This window comes from Carettochelys insculpta, chromosome 13 (genome assembly GCF_033958435.1).
Source record: "Carettochelys insculpta isolate YL-2023 chromosome 13, ASM3395843v1, whole genome shotgun sequence".
Lineage (NCBI taxonomy): Eukaryota > Metazoa > Chordata > Testudines > Carettochelyidae > Carettochelys > Carettochelys insculpta.
In genome coordinates, this window is record NC_134149.1 from 35,341,578 (window position 1) to 35,354,528 (window position 12,951).

A 12,951-nucleotide genomic window follows, 5' to 3' on the forward strand; every position below is an offset into this window, starting at 1 on the left:
TCCGGAAAGCTGCACTCATGCATTTGTGTAAGATATTGTTACATATCTGAACTTTTCCTCCTTGGGCAGCCTATTGCCAGCACAAAGAAATGTCCCATGCTGTAATTTGAGTCAGTCGTAAGGTATCTATACAGTGAAAGAAGTAAACAAGATGTTATTGATGGTGAGAAAATGGTATTCACTTTTTTTTCCAGGTACTGGGCTAGATCTTTAACTAGGGTACATCTGTGTAGGCTTCAGTGGTATTTTGATGATTTACCCTAGCTGAGGATCAGGTCCATAGATTAGAGCAAGGATAATCAGGATAGTCCACTGGCAGGCCATGTGACCTTTTGTTTACAATGACTGTCCGCAGACACAGACCCCTGCAGTTCCAAGTGGCCACGGTTTGCTATTCCTGGCCAATAAGAGTGGAGGGAAGCAGCAGCCACCATATCCCTGCATTGCACCCCTCTTTGTAAAGCCTCCATTGGCCCAGAGTTGTGAACCATGGCCCCTGGAAGCCGAGGGAGAGGTGGCACGCCTGTGGATGATCAATAGAAATGAAAATATCTTCTGGACTGTTATTTGATTACCCTGATGGGCTGTGTTCCAAAGGTGGCTGACTTACTTTTCTATTAATTTTGTTAATGATGTGGGAGTAAATAGTGGAGACCAGAAGAAATATTCTCATTCAAACTGCATCTCTGCAGCAATCAAAGATTGTGGTTGCTTTTTTTTTTCCCCTTTCTTTTTATTTTTAACACCAGTGTGTGAGGTAGACAAAATCCCTGTTTGGTACAAAGCATTATCTTTGGCTGAGAAACATTAACAGGAAATGGAATAGAAAGGATTTCTTCATATTTCTAAGAGAGCAGAGACAAATGGGGGGAGGGAGGGTTAATACCTTGTTAAAGATTTAAATGTCTTCTGTTCAAGCTATTTGAGTGAATTAATTTTCAATTTAAATTAGGCAATAGAAGAACTCTTTGTATTGGAGTGAGTATGTGCCTATGTGTTTGTTGATTTCTCTCTGGAACTTGAGGGTTGTTTTCTCAGCACCTGTTGAGGCCTGATCCATAGTCCACTGAAGTTGATGGGAATTTTTCTGTTCAGTTTGCAAGTGTTGGCACAGGCTGTGCGAGCCAAAATAAACCACTGTTACCTGCTCAGAGGCCTTGCATTCTGTCAGCTTCCTGCCAGCTAAGACAGGTTTGCCTGTGGCATTCTCTGGAACCATCCACCTGTCTACCAAAGAGGACTAGTAGAAAAGACTGGAAGGCAATTTCTTTGACAGAGATGGGGACAAGGGAATGCAAGTACTCCCTTTACTGTGCTTCTAGCCCCCATGGTACTCCTCCCTCATCCTGGGCACAAAAAAGCACACTGCCTCTGATGTATTCCTCACCCTGAAATAATTCCAGGCAATTCTGTGAATATAGTGAGATATTAGAGCAAGGGGTTATGGTATTGGTTTTGTTTAAATCTGCTATCCTCCTCCTCTAGACTTAAGTTGGTTTCTGTCCAGGCAATAAACCCAGAGGTGAGGAAACATTAACAATGCATTGCACAATGTCCTTTTCCTTTGCTTGACAATAACAGTTGGTTTAAAAATTGATATTAATATTCTCATTACTTGACTAAAATATGAACAGTTCTGTTAGCAAACTTAGGTAAATATTGAAATAAGGAAGGAGTTGATGGGCTAATTATTAAGAAAAGTAAAGAGAACCAAAGTAAATGTTTTCCTGCAGTTCTAATAGTTTTAACAGTCAAATTTGGTCCTAATAGTGAAAAACACTGACCCTTACATCTGGAATACCTTTATCTTTATTTAGGAATATGGACAGGATTCAAGTGAGTGACTCAAGGAAGGACAATTTGAACTTTTCAGTTAGTTCTATCAGCCTGTAAACCAGCTAAAAAATAAATACAAAAAATTACCACAGTACTTCCATTAGCGTGCTATTAGCCCATTACTAAGATCAGAGAATAATGGTGTGTTTGAGATGAATGCAACTGTAGCTTTATGCATTCACCAACTTTGCAGACATCTCTAGAGCAGAGCTGAGTCCTGATGGAGAATAAGTTACATTGCAAACTCAAATATTCCAGTGTTAAAAATAAACAGTAAAGGTTTCCAAATGGTGAAAATCTGTTTATCCAGCACTAACAGGCATTGCAAAATATCAGTTTACAAACAAAAACTCTCTGAAGGATATAACTGAGGAAGGAACAAAATGACTTATACAGTTTGCCCTCCCAGGTTTCAGAGGTTGACAGGATAAATGGCTCTTACATCAGAACTGCCTGTGGTTTTGTTTCTGCGTAACCAAGATCTCACTCAGTTAGGCTAGGACTACACAGCCAAGTTATCTTGAAATAACACTAGTTATTTCAAAATAACTTTGGCATTGTCTAAATGACACACATGCTATTTTGAAATAAATATAAAATAGTGGGTGTGTTACTTCAATTGTGGCACCTCATTCCTGGAGAAATAATGCCTATTTTGAAATAGTTCCATTGGAGGCCAGTATGGCCTATTTCAAAATAGCGCTATGGACTGGAAATGCTATTTGGAAATAGCTAAGTACTATTTCAAAATGCATTCTGTGTTTGGCTGTGTTATTTTGAAATGAGATATTTTGATATATGTCTGTCACGTATATGTAGCCTTATTATGAAACAGATCCCATCCTCAGGTTGTTCATCCCTATTTGAACTATCACTGAAAATATGTGTATGGACTCACCAAAGCTTTCAAATCCGGCTCCTGGCCCATCTGTGCACAGAAACCCTGCTTTGAGTTTTGCAAACCTTAAAAAAATCTGCTTACTTCTTTCTGTATTACTGCTTGGACTGGTCTAATTGATCCAAGATAATGGGAAATCCTTGTGGTATTTATTCTGAGATGTGCTGAGTATGTATACATTTAAAGAGAGGAGCCTAGTATATGTGTATTTAATGAGAAGAGCACATTAAAAAACTGAGACACCTTGAATGGCCAAAGGGAAAAGGAGATAAATACTACAACACACAGCCCATGGATGGGAAAGAGGATGTTACAGGAGTGATCTAAAATAGCTGAAGAGGGAAAAGTAAGGAATACTTCGTATGTGTGTACTGTGGTGATCTGAGCAGAGGGAGAGAGAGCAATAATCTATAGTTTTTTATTTTTAGTTACTTCACAGTAATTATTTAAAAAATCCTAGTGGCCACAAATACATGGCAATTCTATACATGGAAATGTATAGAATAGCAAGAATTATTTTGGGAAGTATTAGAAATTAATGTACTAAAGAAATTTTTCAGACGTTATAGACTGTGAAGGGACTAATTGCTAGTAATAATGCAGTGTTTTCCAGGGTAGTGCAATTAGGGACTCGTAAAGTAAAGGTGACATTGAATGTCTTCCACGTCTTCAACTTTTTATTAGTCAACTGGGGTAGGTGTGTTTGGGAGGATATAATTGTTTGCTAGAAAGAAGAACAATAGAGCAAATGTAAAACTTCATCCTTCCACCATTGAAGTCAGTAAGACTTTTGTCATTAAGCTTAGTGGTAGAATAAGACTTTTAATAAAATGTGCTAATAAAGTTGCATGTGTATCCCATCACTCTCTCTCTGTCTTTCCATTTGTCATTCTAAATGCACAACAGGAAGTGAATAAATATAGGCAGAGAGAGGCATTATGGTTTGGTTTATGTATTAGTGTTTGAGGAGCACAATTTTCAAGTTGTATGGGCAAACAGTTGCTTCAAAGATCACTTATGTGCCTCAAGTGGATATCTGGGCATCCACATGCATATATGAAGCGTACACAACTGTACAACCCGATTCTCTAAATCAATATCAGACTTGAGAACTGGCACCAGGGAGACAAAATGCCAAAAGACTTCTTCCAAACTACACAGTCTTCTCCTGTACTATCCCTTCTTGTTCTTTTTCATCCTGTTCACATTCCAGCAGATACTCTTGTCCAAAAGAGGTTCCATGTGGTTCCCATGCCAGGTTAAATCCTGGGAGCTGGGGAGTGCTGGTCCCCCACACCAGCTGGATCGTGACTGTCCAAGACTACCAGGAGGAAGGGCTATCTAGTGTTCTGTAGTGAGTCCTTCCGTCTCTCCCCTCCCTCCGTCCCATATGGCTTGCAGTATCCTTCTTCACTGTTGAGGGGGGAGGATATCATTTCCTGAAGAACATGCAGTCCTGTGGAGTTTTTTTTCCCTAATGATGCTTCTTAATCTAAGATGTAGAAATGAGAACATCTGCACTCAGAAAACAAAGAAAAGCACAACTGAGCAGGAGAGTTAGATGCATATCTATCTATCTATCTATCTATCTATCTATCTATCTTTATTTGAAAAATGGGTAAATTTTATGTTTTCTGTAGATACAGATTTATACATGATGTGGTCGGGTCCAAGGTTCAAATTTGATCCACAATTTTTTGATCATGGTCATGTGGAGATAGGAGTGGCCTGCAGTGTCTGAGATGAGTTAAATGGTACTGTCTAGTCCCTACTGGACCCATGTCCACAGCTGTTGAGAACCAAAGGCCTCCACCGGAACTGGGTCTGCTGCTGTTACTAATTGCAATATGTCAATCTGGGATTGAACAGGCCTGCAGAATGAATTCCTCTCATCTGGCTCTGAGTCAGGACTGAGTCAGGCTGACTGAGTAGCATGGGTAAATGTGTACTGCCTCTGCCAACAGTGTAGCTTCCCTGTTTATAGAGGCCTCCAGTTGCCAGGGCTCTCGTCAGACAACTTTCATCACCATGTACGCTCACAATTGGAGCAGCACCAATGGTTTTCACAGACACTTGGTAGCTCCAGACACTATATGAGATCTTCAAAGAGGCCTAAGGCGATTAGATATTCTACTCCCATTGAATACAAACAAACAAAATGGGAGCCAGACCCCTTTGTAAATAAACTGCCTTTGTTGAATTTAGTGCCATATTCACTGTGGGTGAATTTGGCTCAGCGTGACTATGCTTCTAAATATGACTATGAGGCTCCATATTTATTTCACAATTCTTTTGAGAACTCCAGAGAGGTAACCGTGTTAGTCTGTATCTTCACAAAACAAAAGTGCAGTCCTGTAGCACTTGAAAGAGTAACAAATGCCATTAGCTTAGTTTACAAGTAAAAGCACCTCACCTGCCCCCCACAACACACACTCATGTACTAATCCCATGCTGTGCTCTCCATTAGCAGCTATTAAGGAACTGTCACACTGGGTCAGACCACTGGTATCCTGTCACTGATAGTAATCAGTAAGGGTGACTGGTGTTTGGAGGCTAGGAGGGCCACCCAGAGGAGTTGGGAGGCACGTAAGAGCACCCCATTTAGCAATTAAATTTTTGATGGCATTATAGGTGTGCAGTGTACCTCCCTAATGTTACGACAAAGCACCGGTGGTAACCAGATACGTAAGAAAAGTTCAGGAAACAGACAGTTATAGAATAATTCATTCTTAGCAGTGACAGGTTAGCTTAAGGTTTTCAAGAACTTTGCTTTATTTGTGAGTAGTTACTGTGATTATTCTGAGTTCAAGAGGGCATGAAACCGTTAAGAGGTGCCCGTGGATGGTGTGAGGCCGGTAGTGGCCCCCGGCGTGCCGGGACCGGGTCTTCTTGGAGTCGGGTTGCTTGGGAATGCAGCCCAAAGCGGGTGGTAAACTCCATCTAAGGCTAAATACTGGCACGAGACCGATAGTCAACAAGTACCGTAAGGGAAAGTTGAAAAGAACTTTGAAGAGAGAGTTCAAGAGGGCGTGAAACCGTTAAGAGGTGCCCGTGGACGGTGTGAGGCCGGTAGTGGCCCCCGGTGCGCCGGGACCGGGTCTTCTTGGAGTCGGGTTGCTTGGGAATGCAGCCCAAAGCGGGTGGTAAACTCCATCTAAGGCTAAATACTGGCACGAGACCGATAGTCAACAAGTACCGTAAGGGAAAGTTGAAAAGAACTTTGAAGAGAGAGTTCAAGAGGGCGTGAAACTGTTAAGAGGTTCCCGTGGACGGTGTGAGGCCGGTAGTGGCCCCCGGCGCACCGGGACCGGGTCTTCTTGGAGTCGGGTTGCTTGGGAATGCAGCCCAAAGCGGGTGGTAAACTCCATCTAAGGCTAAATACTGGCACAAGTGTGATTATTCTGGTTATTCTTGTTGATTTTTTGTTCCCTTTCTGACTTCAGCTTCATCACTGGTAATCCTGGCCCAACTAAAATGTACTACCCATATATGTGTGGTTAAGGAGGAGTTACTAACATCTTGAGATGTTCTGCAGATTGTGAACCTCTCGCTAATGTGCATAAGAAGTTCCACTGAAGTAAGGCTGGTGAAAAGAAGTAATGTTTTTCCATGAGATATTTACAAACCATTTTTTAAATGATTTTTTGGGAAAATATTTCAGTTTTTCAATTTGAAATCAAAGTGGAAAATTGGGCATAAAATTTTTAGAGATTTTTGTTTTTTGTTTGTTTGTTTGTTATCTCATCTTCTCTTTCCTCCTCCAATCCTCCCCCAGAGGAAGAACAATAAAGAGCTATTGGGAACTGGAAAAAGGAAGAGGGAGTGAGGAAAATGTAGAAAAAATATTCAAACTATGTTATTGGTTTGAATGATAGCAAAGCCTAACTTTAGTCACAATCTCTTTTAACCACATTTCATCCTCAATACATGCCAAAAGCGTAGCTCTTCAGAAGGTGCCCTTTAACACTTTTCTGCCCAGACCTCACTTCACTTTAGTTCATAATCATAGTTCATATTGTTACTTTGATAACCAGTGAGATGTGATTTACCTTTCACTGTGATTTCACCCGTTTATTTCATCCCCTATTCTCTTCCAGACCTTTTGACAATCACAAGTAGTGATGGGCAGCCTACAGCAATGTCCTGGCCACTGGCTGGTGTCTTCTTGGTGAACTTGTTCCCTTATAGCATTTTCTTGCCCATCGGGACAGTTGATCTGATCAGCCGTTCACTTCCCTGACTTTTGCTCATACTGATACACTTGATTGGTGATGCCAGGTGTGGAGCAAAGTGACTCTTAGAAGCAAAGTTTTACATTCCTGTAAATTGTGGCCTGGAAACATGTCAAGTGTCTCCTGAAACCCTGTCAAACACAATTACATGCTTTTGCTCATGTTGTGGTAGAAGCAACTAAGGACTCTGTTTTTGCTCTCGTTAAATGAACTAGTGGGAGGACAGATAAGCTGTGTCCACACTTGCATTCCTCTTTTGAAAGAGCCATGCAAAAGAAGGAAATCAAATGCAAATGCACTGATTTACATATCAGGTACCTCATTTGAATAATCTCCTTTTGAAAACGCTTCTTTTGAAAGAAAAAAAAGCAATGTAGCAGGGGCTCTTTCGAAAGTAAACCCCATCTTTAAAAGAACCCGTTTTCCTATTTTATTTCAGGAAGAAGGGTTCTTTTAAAGATGGGGTTTAGTTTTGAAAGAGCCCCGTCTAGACTGCTTTCTTTCTTCTGAAAGAAGCTCTTTTGAAAGTAGAACATGCAAATGAGGTATCAGATATGTAAACCAGTGCCTCATTTGCATTTTCAATTTCCTTCATTTGCATGCCTCTTTCGAAAGAGGAATTCAAGTGTAGACACAGCTATAGTTTACTACTACTTAGTAGCCAACTATTTCTCTGACTCTGCTCTCAGACTGGGTGTTTCTATGTGTATGCAGAATACATGTTCACATGTGTGTGTACATTTTAGTTATATATTTAATCCTCTATTCAAAAATGGTTGTAGAAATAAGTATACTTCAATACTTCAGGTATTTCACAGAGCACACAGGCATTGACCTAGTTGAAATTTCACAGGCAAACTTTGTGGTATACAGCAGTGTTTCTTAAACTATGTTCTGGAGAACACTGATGTTCTGTGAATAATTCTCAAGTGTGCCATGGCAGAGTAGCAACTAGCAACGATGTGCAGCACATATATATATTTTCTGTTATTAAAACCAGATACAGTGTTACTTTTTCATTGCTGTGATACCTGAGTAAATCCCTTCATTTTGCTGAACATGTTGCTTGGTTTTTGGCTTTTTTTGTGGTTTTTTTTGTTTGTTTATTTGTTTTTTGGTCTAACAACAATTTTTAAAGGAAATTTTTGTAGGTGTTCTGTATAAAAAATATTAATGTTTGGTGTTCCATGGTCTCATAAAGTTTAAGAAACACTGGTGTACAGGATACAGGAAATGATGCAGGAAAGGGCTTTTCTCATGCTGTTTCTCTGTTTGCCAGCTCTGAACGTCACCGCATCTGATGTTATGTACTGAAGGCGTACGTGTACACAATGATGTTAAGCCAGCAAACATGAAAACATGGAAATAGCACGAGAAAGCCCTTTGTCCTGTCTCTGATTGCCGAAGAATTTTATCGTCTGATCTCCAGAGGGTTTGGAAGTGCGCTGAACAGTTCAAGCTGCCCTACGGAAAGGTATCCAGGGCAAGACTTATTTTTTGTTTTGTTTTGTTTTTTAAGAAAGAAAGACAAAGAGACTTTAGTACATTGTGCTATAGTGTTCTATAACATTGTTTTGCAAAGAAAAATTGTAATATGACCCATCACTCTGTGTGAATGGTGGTTAAGATAAGATAAATCTCTTGTTTTTTCTTTTGTTGCTTGTAAACACACTCTTGTTCCAGGACTTTTGTCCTTATTTATTTGTGTTGAAAAAATAGTTGTGTTTAACATCTATAAACATTGAAAAAAGGAGCAATAAATTTTATGTATACCTTAGAAAGATAGAGAATGTGACGTTCTTTATACTCCCTGCATTTTATAATCAATTACATTATCACTTAGATCACCATAAGCCATGTTGTGGATTAATTATTATTTATAATTATTTCCATATCATTTTAATAATGATATTGCTGCTATGGATCATAACTTCAAATGATCAAATCATTGATGTTTATTTTATGTAGTCTCCATTGGATTAGTGAGAAAATAACTACTTCCTTATTCATAAATCTACCATACTAAGCACTCACCTTTTAAGTTATTGGCAGGTTTTCTCTTAAGTCTTAAACTAGAGATTATTTTCCTTCATCCTTACTGAAATCCTGATAATGTCTGTATACCAGATGATATATGCTTAATCTTTTCAAGTATTTAAAAAAATTTTAAAAAGGCTTGCTCTTCAAGTCATAAAGTAGAAAATACCCTAAATTTAATTACACCTAAAAATAATTTCAGCACTGGTCAGCGCAGGGGAAAAAGTGCAGGCTGTTGTTTGGAGTTACTTTACTATTTTTGGTTAACATTTATTTTCTTCAAGTTGAATTGCTACGCATTATACTTTGCTGTTTAGCATGTCTGATTTAGCAAACAGAATTTGCCTAACTCCTCAGATTGCAACTTGGTTACTGTTTCTTGTATATCTGATGCATCACATTTTAGGCAATAATGCTTAAAAGGGTGTTTGCCTCACTTAATGATATTAGTGTTTCATAGGAAATGCAAAATTTTTAGGAAGCAGAAGGAGTATAAAGAACCCTGTTTTCTGCACTTATAGGCTATGTCTACACTAGCCCCAAACTTCGAAATGGCTGTGTAAATGGCCATTTCGAAGTTTACTAATGAAGCACTGAAATACATATTCAGTGCCTTATTAGCATGCGGGCGGCCATGGCACTTCGAAATTGACACGGCTCGCCGCCGCGCGGCTTGTCCCAACGGGGCTCCTTTTTGAAAGGACCCCGCCTACTTCGAAGTCCCCTTATTCCTGTGAGCAGATGGGAATACATTTACATGGTAATTTCGAAGTCTGGGGCTAGTGTAGACACGGCCATATTGAGACGCATATGACATTCGTTTACTAGAATAAAATGGGGCTTTGATTTTTAACTCAGCTGTATACAGTCTGTGTAATTTTCTTCAAATGAAAAAGAAATTACTAATGATTCATCAGTTAGCCTACCAAATGGAATTCTCACATGCTACTGTATGTTTGATGTAAAAGTATTTAAAGCGAGCTTGTACGTAAATATTTCCATTGCCTCAGTTCTCAGATTGTGGAGTGTCTACAATAACGTTCCCTTCACATTTGCTATCTGACTCTTTTTATAAAAAGTGGCTATTTGGTTAACTGATCTGTAAACTATAATAAATTTTATTAATAATGGAATATGTAATATTGTAATTAGCATATGGTATTGCATAAGCATAGATATGATTGTTATAGAAGAATATTATATTTGTTATAATGAAATCTTTTTCGTGGGAAGAAGAGGATTTATTAACAATACAGTTTCACCATTCTTATTCATCCTCCCTTTGCGGTACTGATTCTTCAAGTTAAATGAGCAACGAGTTTCACAGTAACAGTATTTACTGAGTTTTCCTTCAATACTACAATTTAGCCAGTTCTTTTGGCTTGTCGCCTACCTTTGACAAAGTAGAAATGGAGGGAAGTCTTTTTTGTTTTATATACTGATACGGATGGTATTGAGTCTCACTGAGAGAGTTTGGTTTTATAACTATTTTTTTTTTGCCTAAATGCTGCATAATGTGGGTCATTCATAAAGGAAACACACAGAGACTTTGATGATGTAAAGAATGGCTTCTGTACCCACTAGGGCAGTTCAGCCAGCTTTCAGAATTCTTTTTTGAATAACTTCTGGGTGTACTGAGGCTGAGGAACATCCATAGGTAAAACTCAAAGGTAAAACGTTCAGGGTTGATTAAGATAAGCACCACCAAAATGTTAACGTCTTGAGTCTTGCAAATAATGAGTTGGAAATGTTATTAGAACTACCTTTCTCATCAAATTCCTGGCACTCTCACTTTCTGTCCAGGTTGGAAATTTTTCGCCTTTTTCCTTGTATTTTGGTGTTTATGGTGCCAGTTACAAGCTGAAAACAGGAGGGAAAACATGATTTTATAACTTTAAGAAGGTGGGATTAGAGACTGAGAGGGTTAAAAAGACTCATTTTTTTTCTGGACTAGTAACTTACGCATAGGTGCGAAAGATTGTTTAGTAAGTAAAACTCAGATCCTCAAAGGTGTTTAGGATCTTAGTGAAATCATTAAAATTTTGTGCATAAATCAGGAGGGGCAGATCCGCAACAAGTTTTTCCACCAAAAAACAATTACAAAACCAACAATATTAATACCTGAACTCCCAGATGATATAGCCAATGCAGTAGGAAAACAAAACATTTTAAGATTTTTTTTTCAAGTTCCATACCTAATCACTTTCATTGTGGGTCTCGCTATTCCATCCTTCCTAGCTGTGCATTTTAATTAAAAACAAGCAAATACAAACCAAAAAAAAGAAGCAGTCCTCTAGCTCCTTAAAAACTAGTCAATGTATTTATTAGGTGATGAACTAATCAGGTAATTTATTTTGGGTAAAATTCACTAATTCAGATTTTCAGATCTTGTCCATGAAAGTTCATTACCTAATAAATGGTTAGTTTTTAAGGTGCTACAGGGACTGCTTGTTTTTTTTTTGAAGCTACAGACTAACATGGTGACCCCTCTGCAACTATTTTTGTTTTTCTTACATCCAAGTATTAGTTAAAAAAAAGAAAAACCTGCTTGGCAAACTATCAGAAAACTTGTTCTGAGAACTCTTTCCCTGTTGTGTGGCATAAGTAGACTCACAATCCACTCTCATTAAGGTCTCACTCATATTTAGCCATGGCCACTTTGCACATATGTACAGGTCAGTTTAGTTTTATGCTGCAACTGGAGTGTAAATCCAGAGGTAAAAGATGCTGCGGATAAGTGTTTCTTAAAACTTTTAATGAGGTTTTTTTGCCCTGAATCAGCCAAAACAAGTGTGATTCCTGTGTTGCATTCACCTGTAGAAGTGCTGCTACCTGCTGAATATATCCCATAGTCAATTGAGAGTAAAAGTTTTGAAAAAGTGGAAATAAAGCAGATTGTATAAATGCTGCTTTTTAAAATAGAAGACTAAATATATTTTCTTTGCTGTATCCATCCCATTTTAATCTTGGTTGTGCTACACAGAACCTTCAGAACGTAAATTTTATCATTTCAACAGAACTCCTATAGATGTATATTTTGTGTTCAGGTCACACACTACTCTTAGTCCCATTTCTGGGAGTTATGTTCGGGTATTCTAGGACACTAGAATATTCTTTTTGCTAGTGTCAGTACTGTAACTTGTTCAGCAAACTAACAATGGAGTAGGAAAGCTTTACTAATTTTATCCCTACAACACAAAAAGCCAACGATGGCTCTGGTATGTTATCAATGCCTGGATTATATGTGAATGCAGGTCTACCAAAGTTCAGTGTCATTCACAATCTCATACAGACATTGTTTACTTTGATTTCAAGTGAATAAGGAAAGGAAGGGAGAGATGTGATATACTTAACACCAACTTCTGTTGGTGAAAAAGACAAGCTTTTGAGCTAATACAGCTCTTTTTCAGGTCTTCATATTTTTCAACTTGCTGTCATCTTCCAAAGACCTCTGTGTCAGCCTGAGAGCATGATTCTTTCACCAACGAAAGTTGGTCCAATAAAAGACATTCTCTCATCTCCTTTTTCTTTTTACTATCCTGGGACCAACACAGCAATACCTTTACTCCAGATAAGGGAAGGCTCATATTAGAGATCACACATAGCATGTAAAATGCATCTTGCGTGAAAGCTACGTGTAAATTCTTGGTCATAACAAAGAAGTTATTAGTCTTCGGGGTGGCGGGGAAGAATTTGTTGTAGCCCTTCTAAATTATCTTAAGCATAGGGCTGCTAATGTGTAATAGGGTGCTGTCAAAATTGAAACTAGTCTGTAATGTAAAATAATTTTTTAATTTATACTGTAATAGAGGTCTCTTTAACTTAGACATTTCAGTATTTTCTGTTATCATGCTGCATATATTTATGGTATATCCTGGTCTTAAGTATTATTTGTAAAATATTTTCACAAAGATCTTTTTAAATATATTTTTTTGCTTTCAAACTGAA

General features: G+C 38.4%; 1 protein-coding gene across 1 annotated transcript in view; it reads left to right on the forward strand.

Moving 5' to 3' along the window:
• PCDH11X (protocadherin 11 X-linked) overlaps positions 1–12,951 on the forward strand; it is a 381,583-nt gene that overhangs the window by 205,238 nt on the left and 163,394 nt on the right. The window lies entirely within an intron of this gene.